The following is a 13,552-nucleotide window of genomic DNA, read 5'->3' on the forward strand; positions in this document are numbered from 1 at the left end:
CACGGCTGACTTGTTAGTGCCCAGCTGTCCTGAAGGGACTGCTCTTGGGACTGCTGCTGGGACCCGTGGTGTGTGGGCCTGAAGCATCCTCCAAAGAGCCCACTGGTGACTGAAAGCCGAGATAGCCAAACTGTAAGGAGTCCACACCACCCTGTCTCAGGCATCCGCATTCTGGGTTTCAGGATTTGAAAATTCTCCAACTAGTGCTTTCTTAGCTGTAGAATTAGGAGGAGACCCTAGTCCATCTGGGGGGCTACTTCTGGGCTCTAGAGGTTCTACTACTCTAGTTGGGGAGATCGGATGACTCTTAGGGGTACAATTAAAATCTTTGCCATCAATATCCTTTCCACTTAATTTCTTTTTTCCTCATGTATTTTAGAATCATCCTCATCATCTCCCTGTTTGAGGTCTCGGTTCCAACCCCATTACTCTCTCCATTGCTCCTACAGCCCACACGTAGCACGTACGTCAACCACAATCATGTTTGAAAAAAATTCTCCACCCCCCACCCCAATAGAATGTAGGCTTCTTGAGAGCAGAGACCTTACTTATGTTCCTTTTTAAAAAAAGTATTATTTTTTTAAAAGATTTTATTTATTTATTTGACAGACAGAGATCACAAGTAGGCAGAGAGAGAGAGGAGGAAGCAGGTTCCCTGCTGAGCAGAGAGCCCAATGTGGGGCTCCAACAGGACCCTGGGATCATGACCTGAGCCAAAGGCAGAGGCTTTAACCCACTGAGCCACCCAGGTGCCACCCCCACCTTTTTAAAAATGTTTTTTTCCTTTTTTAAAAAAAAATTTCCCCCTTTTTAAAAAATTTTTATTCCTTTTTTTTAAAAGATTTTTTTCATTTATTTGAGAAAGAGAGAGAGAGCGAGAGCGAGAGAGTGAGACTGCATGCATGAGCAAGGTGGGGGGGGGGCAGAGGGAGATGGAGAAGCAGGTTCCCCATCCCAGTACCCTGGGATCATGACCTGAGCTGAAGGCAGATGCTTAACTGACTGGTCCACCCAGGCGCCCTGACCCTGCTTATGTTCTTAATAGGTATAACTTAACACAGATAAAACACGGCCTGGCACAGGGTGAGTGCTCACCAAATGTTGGGTGAATGAATGACACAATACATTGACCTCCTAACAAGACATCAGGCCCATTGGTCCTTTTGTTGATATGTGTTTTATCTGTCACCGGAAAATTCCCTTCCTGAAATTCTCTGGGGTATTTTAAGAAGGGAATCCAACTTACTCAGTTCACACAATGCTTTCTGATCACGCAGACAGTGTCACAGGAACTTCATTGGTTTAATGAAAACCCTGTCCAGATTTTCTCCTTACCATCACAAGGTGGAGCACAGAATGGGAAGATTCCCCTGCATTCTCTCTCCATTCATGACCCCCCAAGAAATATGCCTTTTTGTCTATCTTTTGACAAGATTCCCAAAGAAATTTTTTTAATCAACATATAATGTATTATTAACCCCAGGGGTACAGGTCTGTGAATCACCAGGTTCATACACTTCACAGCATCACCATAGCATATACCCTCCCCAATGTCTATAACCCCACCCCCCTCTCCCAGATTCCCAAAGAAATTTTCCCCAGAGAAAGTTTTCAAAACTTTTTGGTGGGCCAAAGCTATTTCTGGATGAGTAACAGGAAGCAATTGCCCTTCAGGGGGCAGGAGAGGGGGGTGTCAGGAAAATTGCAGTTTTCTCTCTCATCCCCCAAGATTTCAGGCGAAGGGCTGGAGACACAGGATTTATTTCACCCCTCGAGAAGTCTAGACTACCGCCCTGTCCTCCTATCTCCCAGGCCACCATCTTGTCTTTATTTTGCCTTCACTTTTGAAGGAGAGTTTCACTCAATATAGAATTGTGTGTTGATCTATTTTTTCCTTCTGCAGGTTGAAGGTTTTATTCTATTGTCTTGTCTCTGTTGAGAAGCCGGATACAACTTTTGTCATTGTTTGCCTGAATATAACATCTTTCTTCTCTCACTCTTTTTAAAAAATAAATATTATTTATTTGACAGAGAGAGAGTGAGCAAGCATGGGCACAAGCAGGGGGAGGGGCAGGCAGAAGCAGAGGGAGAAATAGGCTTCCCGCTGAGCAGGGACCCCAATGTGGGGCTCTATCCCAGGACCCTGGGATCATGGCCCAAGCCAAAGGCAGGCACTTAACCCTGATTCCCCTCTCTGACTTTTTTAAGATTTGTCTTTTCTTCTTCAATTAGAATATGATAACCTTTGTTTGGCTGGCTTGCTAGCTTTCTCCTTCTTTCTTTCTTTCCCTCCTCCCCCTTCCTTCCTTTCTCTCTCTCTCTCTCTCTCACTCTTTCTTTCTTTCTAAAATATATCCTGTTTGTGACTTATCGAGTTTCTTGGGTCCATGGTTTTTTTTTTTTTTTTTTAATCAAATTTGGAAAATTTTGGCCATTATTTCTCTATGTATTTTTCCTGCTTCAGATCTTTTTTTTTCCCTCTCTTCCTGGGACTCGAATGAAATATATGCTGGACCTGATTTTTTTCCCTCATGTCCCTGAAGTTTTGCTTCAGTATTCTTTTTTTTTTTTTTTCCTGTATGCCTTAGTTTGGTTTGTTTCTATTCACCTGTCCCTGAGTTCATCAGTATGTTTGTTTCTTCTTCTGCAGCATACATTATGCTGTTTAGCCCATGTAGTGAATTTTTAAATTTCTGATATGGTGAGTGTTTTTGTTTTTGTTTTTCTAGACTTTGCTAGAATTTTTTGCTAGAATTTGCTTTTGATTGTTTCCATAGCTTCCAGCTGTTTACGGAGAGTCCCTAGGTGTTTACTCGTTGCTCCTGTTGTTTTCACTGAAAACTGTGAATATATTTATAAATGCTATTTTAAAGACATGGCCTCCTGATTCCAACAACTGTGCCATTTCTTGTTATGTTTCTATTGATTTCCTTTTTTTCCTGGTTGCAATTCACATTTCCCCTCATTTTTTACCCCCATGTCTCATAATTGTTTATCATATGTTGCATATCTAGATGCTATGTTTTTGAGGTGTAGATTTTTGTGGTTTTCCTTTGAAAGGTGCTGAGTTGTTATTGTGGGTGTTGGGTTTTTTTTTCCTGGCAAACTTGATCCCACCAAGGCTTGTTCTAAGGACTTGTCAGGATGAGACACATGGGATGTGGTGGAGCTTTCTCCTAAAAATGGCCTTTCTGGAGTTGCAATGGAATGCCTGGGTTTCCCATCATCTGTTTCCACTCTGGCTGGTCAGAACCCCATGGAAGCCCCCAGTATGTGACCTTTGTGATCTCCATTCTGCTCTTGGGTTCCCCGGAGGCTCCCTCTGCAGTGTGCCGTGCGCAATAACTTTGTTGTGGGACCTGGCTCAGGGTGCTAGGGAGAGCAACATAGCGAATCCGGGTCTCTGGTCTTTCTGTCTGGGCTTTTCCATACTGTATTGTGTGGGGCCTCATTTTCTCTCTGTCGTTCTGCCCTGGGGCCCAGAGTTCATGCAACAGAACTTTGTGTAGAAAAGGCTGAAGGAGGTATAATGATTTCTTCTCTCCTGTATGAGATTGACACCCACACTGGTGATGAAACGATGTTTAACCTTTCAGGATTCATTTCAGGGGGACTATTGGGGAAGCACAGGGAAATGTCCAGCAAGTTTTTCAGTACTCCCTTCTTAGCTTCCTTCTTCAGTTCACAAAGCCATGGCGCACTGCTTAGAGTATCTGTCTGATGCAATCATGGGCTATTTTCCTGTCTTCTTGAATAATCCTGATGCTGAGCCTGTCTTTCTGGAGCAACTGTGTGTTGATTTCCATTCTTCGGAGCTGATGCTCAGAGACTGATTTGTACTGCTGCCCTTTTCTGGGAGTGGCTGCAGGCAGAAGTGGGGCTGGAGGCCTGGCAGGTCGGAATGGTGGGGCACAGCAGGAGGAGGGCCTCTGGGTGCTGAGTTCTGCTTGCGACATGTGCAGCACTGCTCAGTTTTCTTAAGTTCTCCAGTCTTCGTTTCCTCCCTCCCTCCCTTTCTTCCTCCCTACCTTCCCCTGGCTTCTGGAAGGAAGGGGACCAAGGAGAAGTATGTTTTGTTAAGTGATTAAGAGCACTTAATAAAAACCACTCCGCTGCGGTTTTTAAAAGCTGTAGAACTTTTAAAACCTTAGAACTGAGCCAGCCCTCAGTTCAAATCTTAGCTCCCAAGCTCCCAACTAGGAAGACTTCGCAAGAGTCCCAGTACCTCTTCAAGCCTCAGTTTATTCAGCTGTGGGATGGAGGTCGTAACTCTGGATGGATTTTATTTTGAGAATTGAATAAAAATGGAGTAACTGGGAAGCAGCCACCTGAGCTGCTCTGGCAGGTGCTCGAGTTCTTGCTCCCAGTTCACACTGGACCCGTTCCAGAGCCGGGTCTGGGATGAGCTGCTGGGTTGGTTGAGTTTCCTCCTGTCTTGACTCTGTCTCCTGTCTTCTTGCTGGGGAGAGTTGGTCTGGAGTGGGGATGAAGGTCACTTCTGAACTTATATCTCTGCCAAAACATCCATGACAAAAATTTATTTTGTGGATTTGGGTTGGAAACGTCCCCATCCACTTACCCTAACCTGTTTTCTGCCTCCATGTAACACATGTTTTCACTCTGGGCAAGATCCTCAGGGATTGGATAAACCCTACAATAACTTCTGATTGAAATTAAGTAGTAATAAAATATAATAACAACAATGAATAACAGATAGTAAAATTAATAATAACAAATAATATTAAAACAATAAACAACCACCAGTTGGGAATGGAAAGACAACCATGAACAGAGAGAGACTCTGTGTCATAGTTTGCTTCACGAACGTTATTCAGGCTCCCCGGGATGCTAGTTCCCAAGAAAGACTTAAGACACCATTTCATGGGGAAAGGAAAGAAAAGCAATGAGCTGCGATGGAGGAGGGAGTTAGGGTGGGGGCCCGAGGGAGCCCCTGTGCAGGGTCATCCAGGGAAGGTTCTAGGTAGGAAGTGACACTTGGGCTGGGTCTTCCCCTTGCGGTACTGGGGAAGGCAGGTGTTCCCCCCAGAGTGTAAAGTAGGCCAAGAAATGAGAAAAAGCATCACATTAGCCAGGGGTCCTGAAGACAATGTGTAGCAATTTGCAAGAGCTGGATGTTAACTTGGCAGGAATTTTGTGAGCCGGTTATTAAACACAGCCATGATTAAAAAAATAAATTATATCAGCTTCCATTTAAATACATTATATTAAAGGTAACACTATAATTAAAGGTCATAAATACTCAAAAACATGTCACTTCTTTATTGTCACTACATTTTACTGCCCTCTAACCTCTTGTGGTTACTTATTTCTACCGTATCTGCGAGGTGGAAATATGATATAATGGTGTACCCGTACTATTCTCCTCCCAGTTCCCCATTCCGTGGTCATACGTCAGCTGCTTGGATGTGATCATGGTCCAGATATCTACACCACAGATACTGGCAAATAAAGATCAGGGCTTTATTTTGGAGAGCTGGTTGTTAAACATTTATTAGCATACCTCTGCCTGCACTGTAGGGGGAGGGGGCACCAGCTGAAGCAGAGAGAGGCTGAGCCAAGAGGAGACTTGGATGCCAAGTTTTGGAGCTTGGATTTCTCCCTAGAGGGGATAGGAAGCTGCTGGAACTATAAGCTATATGATTTGATTTGTTATAGAAAGACCCCTCAGGTTGCTGTGTGGTGGGTGGACTGGCGTGGGCTGCACATGGGTCAGGGATACCAGTGAGCAGGCTGTTGAAATAAAGAAGAAAAGATGGGGTCGGCTTCAGTGATTAAATGTTGGGAGTTAGGGAGCATGACCAATCTAAGACAGCCCCACCTCCTGCCTTGGGACATTTGGTAGAAGATGGCAGGGCCTTCAAAGGATTGCTGGATAGGGAGAGTGACCAGTCTCATGAGAACATCCCTGTGCAGTGGGGCCTTACCCTTCTGTTCTGGCCTGCATCAAATCTGGAGGCACTTACAGGGATTTACTTTCTCTGTGTAAAGCTGGGTAACTCTGGCCTTTTACCCGTGGACTGAATCTTGTAGAGACGCACCATGGGGTTGGAAACATGTACTGGGATTGATGGGACCCAGCTCCCTTTATTCCAATGACTCCTTGGGCACGATGGTGTCCTACCTGAGCCTCAGTTTACTTCTCTGTAAAATGGGTTTTGTCACCCACACCCTATTCTCCTCCCCATGGAACTCGTGGGAGAAGGGACACATGCCAGTGATTTTTCTAGCGGTGTCAGATGGTTTTCCCCAGGGCCAGGGTAAAAACTGGGAAAGTTCCTAGCACAGAGAGAAGCAAAGTCTAGTTAGGTGTCATTCTTGAGAAACAGCAGGGAATGCCAGGAGGGACTCTGGGACCCCCACACCATAGCTGTAGGAGAAATGTTTCCCATCCGAGAGTGTGGAGTGGAGTGCCAGGGACTGGGAGGGTAGTTATCGCCAACCACATGGGAGGAGTCCAAGGTGAGACCTGTGTGCTTTTGGCTCCAGGATAGCTGGCAGCTGGCCAGCTCTCAGCCATCCTGTTCTTTGCCCCTGAAGGTCTTAGTCATTAGCAGTCCCCACGGAGTGGGTCATGCTTGCTATCGATTAGCGATTGTGCTGTAAAGTCCCAGGTCCAAATATTAACTAAACTGAACAAACAGAATCATCCATATGGAATGTAAGCACCCTTGTTTTCTGTCTTCAGAACTTGTTTGTTTCCTTTAGGATTACTTACCAAAATGCAGTCTTCTTTGTTAATTTCTTCATTGTATCCCCTCACAATTTCATCTCAATGGTGTGGAAGCTTGTGAGCCCAATAGCTGAGTCTGTTTCATTCCCAGCACCCAACAGGAGCCCATGCACTGAGGTGGCTCATGAAATATCAATTGATGAATGAATTAGGCAAGTCCCCAGCCCATCATTTACCCTACCCCCCTTTATGACAATATTATTGTTTCCATAATCTGATTTTGTTTCCTTAACTGTGCAAGGGAAGAAATATAGAGAACAGAGTTTCCAGGTGACTTACTGGCAGAGTGACAATGGCCATTGATTGAGCAATGACCAGGGGTCATGAAACTTCATGGGCATTATCGCTTTTTATCAGAACAGGGCACCAGCAGGCATGGTCCACCATTATGTCCATTTTGCTGATGAGGAAAGTATGGTTCAATTAGGCTAGCTCAGCTTTCTGAGGTCTCATAGCTGGAATGTCATAGAACTGAGAATAGTGCACAGATATGTCTAGCTTTGGGGTCTTGCTTTTTGTTTCATATGCCAGTGCTTTGAAAATCCTGGTTCTCAACTCTAGCTATACACTAGAATTATCTGAGCATTTATATATATATATATATATATATATATATATATATATATATATATATAGTTGCTTGTCTCCCAGTATTGAGGTTTCTGATTTAGTTAGTCAAGGGTATGGCTTGGGATATTGGGTTTTTTAAATCTATTCCTATTTCCTACACCCATCAACATGCAGTCAAAAATGGAAAATGAAAAAAAAAAAAAAAAAGGAAAATGATTGCCCTGGAAAGCATGAGATAAACGTGGAACCGGTCAAACAGCTTTGTTCAGGGGCAAGTCCAGACAGGGCTTGCTGGGAAGGGCTTTGATGATGGTGCCTCGTGGCTTCCTGTGATGAATGCACAGCGCAGATAGGAGAGGACTCTTGTAGGATGTCGCCCAAAAAGGTGAGACCTAATGTTATTCATCTGTAGTGTGGAGATGATGAGAATTCTGGTATTGCTTGGCTGGGATCCTAGACTCTTAGGGCTGGAAGCAAACTTAGAAATTCTCACTGAGGTCCAAAAATGTGAGACGAGTTGCCCAAGCCCACAGAGTTAGCAAGAGGCAGAGACGTGAAACGAGACAGTGAATGAGAAGCTGAAATTAGACTGACTGCTGGGACCAGTTCCAGGTTTATCACTCTGGGCTTTGTGGCTCTCAACAAGTCTCTATACCTACTCTGTTGTACAGAGTACAACTCTCTCCAGGGTTCTGTGAGATCAAAAGGAAAGTATGTTTGCAACGTGCTTAGTCCAGTGCTTGGCACATGGGGGATGTGCCAATCTTTCTGTGGTTGATAAAAGTAGAATAGAGAATACACACAAAGACATAATGGGGCCCCAGACGTCACCCTGGATGGGCGGTGACATTGCAAAGGACCTGGGGCCAGTGGAGAAGTTACCCAAGTGATCCTGTGGTTGGGAGCTGGGGCTGATGTGAAGCCTACATGCAGCCAGAGTTAGGGTCCCCCCTCCTGCCCCTTGGTGTGGGTAAGGTTGGGTTGATAGGAAATAGGAGCAGCGCCAGTGTTCCTATTGTAGGGACCAGCAATGAGACTTCAGGTGACCCATGGCGTGCAGGAAGGCACAGCAGACTTGGATCCCCCGTGGGGTGAAAGTTGTTGCTCAGTCTATGGTTACTGCACTGAATGAAAGACCCTGTCATCTTTTGAGGATTTGGAAATCAATTCCCAGGAGTGCCAGTCTCTGGGCACAAGGATGAGTTTTATTGACTTGAGGCTGGGGACCCAGGCTCTGACCGAGGATTAAAGGGGATAGCTCAGGTGAAACGTTCAGCACTCTGAGTCCAGTACATATTAGCTACTGTTATTTACTGCTAACAATAAACTCCGAGTGTTGGGCGCTTTTATTCTGCCTGGGTCCAAACTGTGGCTTGGCTGAGTAATTTGGATGAGTAGATTTCATCTCTTGGGCCTCATTTCCCTCATCTGTAAAATGGGCCGAGAGCGTGACCCCATCCCACGTTTGAAGTAAGATGAGCAATCAGAGGTTGAGCTCAGTGTCTGACATAAGGGAAGAACAGAGGAAATGTCTGCCCTAAGGCTGCTGTTGAAGGCTGGGTTACATGGAACTGTGAGTGTGCCTCTGACACAGATTGTAAGCTAGAGGGGGAATGGAGATTGCTGTCAAAATGGAACTGTATTCACCAACCCCGGACTTTACATCCCGATTCCAGTTATTACCTTTCTATGTCCTGTCCTGATGGGGTGAAAAGTCCCCGCATGCGAGTTGGAGAGTTTGGTAGCCTAAGGTGCAAGGGGAATTTTGCTTTCTCTTGGAGAAAACCACTTAACTCCTGAAAAAGGGAAGCTCATTGGGAAGCCAGGCATGATAAGCACAAAATTCTTGAGACCGGCTTGTAAACTGCTTGGAGAAGGGATTTGAGCTTCCTTCATCCACCTCCGCTCAGGATTCTCAGAGAAAGAAGCTGAGATCTGCAGAAATGAAGTAGTTGGTTGGCCCAAGGCTTCAGAATGTGCCAGCTGGCAGACGTGGGCCTGGAGCACGGGTCTGTTGACGCTGGATCTGCTATTTCCTTCATTTCCACCCTTCGGCATTACTGTTGTGATTATTACTGATTATTACTACTAATTATTGTTATTATGATATGTGCGTAGGTGACTGTGAGCAATGGAAAGAGGAATGGTAGTAAAAATACGTTAACCATTGGTTAGTTTTGTCTTGGTGCTCCCAAGTTCCTAGAGATGGAGAGTTCTTTTGAGAACTGATTGAAAATCTTGAGCTAGATTAGACAAATGGTTTTTCTCAACTGGGGAACTGGCATCCAGACTTTTGTAGATATTTGGCTTTTCATAAGTTGAGGGCAAATAATTCATTACTCTCCGTAAGAGTAAAACACGTTCTGCCCTCATCACTTCCAGGAGTGGGTGCAAGCTGAATGTGAGAAGGGGGTTTCTGTGGGGTACCCCTGCATTCACAGGTTTTTCCACTGGGAGGGAAATTCTTGAGACTGAAGTTTTGGAGGAAAGTTTTAATTCTTTACCCTTAATCCATGTCTGACTTTATCCACAAGATTAGCTGAAAACCAATGACATTTCTGGGTGACCATTTTTGACCCACAGAAATGACAATTTAATATGGTCCCAGTGTAATATTGACTGGGCATCCTTGAGGACTCCAGTGACTGCTCTGGAAAAGGGAAAGAGATAGCTGAGTCAAACCCTTTTGGGATTCTTGCCGATTGCTGTTTTTGTAAGAGGCGGTGGGGTATTGCGTCAGAGTCCTGCATTCAAATTCAAACTCTGCGAGCACTAACACAACGCCCTCTGGCTTCTCTTTCTCCTTCTCTTAGGGTTGTTGGATATGCCACTTACCCACAGACTCTTCTAATTCACAGAAGCTCAGTGGGTTCCCTCCTTCTCTCCCCCCACACTGTTTGACCAAAGTGGCATGATTTGTGGGACTTCACAATTTTTGTAAGATTTATTATAACTTGTGAAAAATCAGTGGCCATTTTGCATTCAAGTACATGGAGAATTAGATGCATTAAAAAAAAAAAATTTCCAAGATCTTATCCTTAGATCTTCATCTGGAAAGAAAATGAAATGAACAGATTCACAAAAGAATCGACCTAATTATTAAGTTTCTGCAGCTTTCAATGCCGATTTATTAAGTTACATCTGTTAAATACATTAACACATACATTTCTTTCACAGTGATTAGATTTCACACAGTAGTGCCCGAAGACATAAGATGATTACCAGTTACCAGTATCCAACTCATACAATATGCACTTTACCTTGGGATCGTGACGTTTTAACATAAAACATAGAATCAATGAAAGCGCTTGGGGTTTATCAGTAAAACCACATAAATACCTACATTTGTTCAATCTGTATACCCCTGGAACAAAAGCAGGGGCAGTTACATATTTTACTGACTTTATGAACAAAGTCATCTGAGTAAGTTCAGCTACCTTATTTGTTCAACATCATGTTTCTCCCTCCTCCTGAATGTTTGCAACAGAAAGTGGGTCTTGCCTGTCATGTTCCTTCTTGTCTTGCTCCCCAGGATCTACATAAGTGCTGTCATGTGACAAATGTTCAAAACACAAAACAAAACGGATTCATGGATGAAATGAAAAGACTGCTGGGCTGTGTGTTAGGAGCTATGAGTTCTAGTCTGAGCACTGCTACTAGCTACTGGCTGACATTGGACTGTTTATCTCACATCTTCCCAAGCCCAGGTTTCTTCATCATTAAAATGATGTAACTTGGAGTAGATAAACTCTGCAGATCATATTGGTTGTAAACTTCCATGACATTCTCTATTGGTCAAGATCAAACAGTCATTCTGTGTTGGAACAAGCAGGAAATGGCAGCCACTTGCAGGCTGAGAGCCACCAGACTCTTGACAAGGCTGGCTTTTATGATCCAATAGAACACACAGAAGTCAATTTAAAAATGCTCATGGTAAAAAAAAAAAAAAAAAATACAAATGGCCTCATAATCATAGATTTGGAAAAGACCTCCGACCTCCTTTTGTGCTATCTCTTCCTGCCACCTCAGTGAAGGAATGGCTTCTCCAGAACCTTTGAGATAAGCCCTTTGCTTGAATATATCCAAGGACTGAGAAATCACTATTTGGGGACATTCTATTTTGGGGGTAAAAAGCTTCTCTGGGTATTGGGCCAGAAATGATGACCTTGTAAACTGCCACTCCTTAGCCCCAGTGCTTTTTCTAAGGGACCTGGAAGCAGTCCCACTTCCATATCCCCCATAGGTATTTGATAATACTTCTCACATCTTCCTTCAATCTTTCCTCCAATTATTTTTTTTCTCCTCTAGTTATTAAAATAAACACTATTTGCTAAGAGCAGAGGGTAACTGGATGAGCCCAGGACCAAGATTCTTGAAGATGGTATCTCAGCCCCAGATCTGCCACGAACTCACTGTGTGGCCCGGAACAAGTAACTTCCACCTGGGCTGGCGTTCTCTTCTTAAAATGGAGTGATGGAAGGGATGGGGGCCAAATTTGTCTCAGAGCTTGGGAAGCTCTTACTATGGTGGTCAGTGCGGGGCAGGACACAGGTGTGACGGCTCTGATCACCCTCTCCTTCACCATCAGAGCAGAAGGATTCAGGGGTTAGCCGTCTGCTGACTTCTCCCCAGGCCCAGCTGTCACGATGATGCAATCGCATTGAATATCCAGGAGAGAGGTGCCCACGGAAAAAAATTTCAGCTGCACACAGCAAAACACTTTCAGGACTCTGAGCCCTAGGACAGCAAGACAGCTTGAGACAAGAGACTGCCTGTGTTTTGCAAAGGTGCAGAGTATAATGCACAATCCTCTCCTGAAGAATTAAGCCCCAGTGTCGCAATCACAGGAACATGACTGGGGAAGGACTGGGGAAAATACCTTGCAAGAGAATGTTGGCAAGGGCCGTGCCTCGTGCACAGTAAGCTAGCCAAACTTTTATAATCCAGAGGGGTTACTGACGAGTGCGGAGGTGGAACTTCCTCTGGGGTGACGTAGCTTAGGCTGAACTGGAGCCAAGGGACCCGGTCTGCCCTGTTGTTGAACGGAACCAGACATTTTCAGGATGTGAAAGTCCTACGGTACCCAAGTCAAAACAGTCAGGAGTTTTCGTAGCCGAAGCCATGAAGTTCTGCCAAATAGATCGAAACTGGACTAGGGTCAAAATGTGAGTACCCCCTGCATTTTGATCACGGGTCCTGCATTTTCTGAAGGCATACGGGCTTTTCAGAACACCTCTCAGGTTCTCATCTTTTCTTGGCTCATCTGCAGGTTCTCATATTTTCAAGGGTGTCAAGGGCCAAACTCAAGTGCAGGAGATGATAACCTATCTGCACATATGGCTTAAATGATGGATTCTACTCTAGGAAACACTCTATCGTATTCCCTTTTATTAATGGAAAACTCTACGAGCAGCTATTTGAAAAAGCACTTATCATAAACACAAATCATTTTGTTAATGATCACCCTTCATCAGATGGCACTCATTTTCTGAATGAGAAAATACCCACACGCCTAAAGTTGGCTAATTATTTAGCTAATACTACCCATATAAATGAAAAGGTCTGCAGACCTTGGAGGGGCTGAGCGGTTAGAATGAACCCATCTGAGACTAAAATAATTTCTCTCTGTGTCCCCAGAGCGAGTAGGCAGTCAGTAAATGTGGAATTGATTGGAATTCAGTCTTTTGAGACACATTGGACCAGCAGAGCATTTTCCCCCCAAATTAGCTATTTTCTAAGGCGCATAAGCTGCTCCTTCTTCCCTTGCCTTGTCTTTGACTGCATCTCATTTACTCCTCTTAGGAGACCAGAATGTTCTCAAGCATTCTCTTGTCTCATTTTTAAAAACTAGTGCACTAACTTTGGCCACAGAGAGAATGCCTAGCAAACAGAAGTTTTGACTCGAGTCCTACTGGAAACGTTTGGCTGGCACTTTCTGAATGGTACAAGATACAAGGATTTAACAAATTTAGCTGGGATCACTTCAGCACAACACACCTTTCAATAAACCAGCTTATGACGGGACCAAAATAAACAAGTGACAGTTTCCGCAAGTGGCCGAGTCTTTTAGGATAGCAGGAAACTTCTGTTTCTTGGATGAACTTCCAAATCCGCCAGATCTTCATAGGTGCAGTGGGTGGGTCTGAAGACCCTTGGTTACCAGAGTTCCTTGTAGTGGAGAAGAAGGTAAGCGGGTCACTCTGGACTCTTCCATGCACATCCTGTCCTGCA

The 13,552-nt window shown here is 44.4% G+C and overlaps 1 long non-coding RNA gene across 1 annotated transcript in view; it reads left to right on the plus strand.

The window, feature by feature from the left end:
- Positions 1 to 7,623: 7,623 nt before the first annotated feature.
- LOC309847165 overlaps positions 7,624 to 13,552 on the plus strand; it is a 110,208-nt gene continuing 104,279 nt past the window's right edge. The window contains exon 1 of the long non-coding RNA XR_014302351.1: positions 7,624 to 7,706. This is a non-coding gene — a long non-coding RNA (uncharacterized lncRNA). The remainder of the gene's footprint in view (positions 7,707 to 13,552) is intronic.

Source organism: Mustela nivalis, assembly GCF_964662115.1.
Source record: "Mustela nivalis genome assembly, chromosome: 13".
NCBI classification, from domain to species: Eukaryota; Metazoa; Chordata; class Mammalia; order Carnivora; family Mustelidae; genus Mustela; species Mustela nivalis.